This window comes from Penaeus monodon, chromosome 30, assembly GCF_015228065.2.
Source record: "Penaeus monodon isolate SGIC_2016 chromosome 30, NSTDA_Pmon_1, whole genome shotgun sequence".
Classification (NCBI taxonomy): Eukaryota; Metazoa; Arthropoda; class Malacostraca; order Decapoda; family Penaeidae; genus Penaeus; species Penaeus monodon.
The window spans coordinates 27,823,397-27,823,663 of NC_051415.1; the positions used below are offsets into that span (position 1 = coordinate 27,823,397).

Consider the following 267-nt stretch of genomic DNA (forward strand, 5'->3'; position numbering starts at 1 on the left):
TACACGGGTGTTCAGTATATAACTGCATATTTCAGATTTAAAAATCGGTCTTTAAAAATCGCCGTTAGAAAGGTTTCCTATTCGGATCTTTACTAGGTTGTAATTGCCAATCGAAGCTGAATGCACAAATTCGAAGAAATGAATGAATATAAATAAAATGGGTGTGACAGAAAAATTTAAAAGGACTAACAAAAACGTATTACAAAAGTGAGTTGTCAAAATGCAGAGACAAAGCGAGTTGGGAATGAAAACAAATAAACTGGTACC

General features: G+C 33.3%; 1 protein-coding gene across 1 annotated transcript in view; it reads right to left on the bottom strand.

Moving 5' to 3' along the window:
- Positions 1–267, bottom strand: part of LOC119592394 (neuropeptide FF receptor 1-like) — a 97,236-nt gene that overhangs the window by 16,907 nt on the left and 80,062 nt on the right. The gene's annotated exons all lie outside the window — the stretch shown is intronic.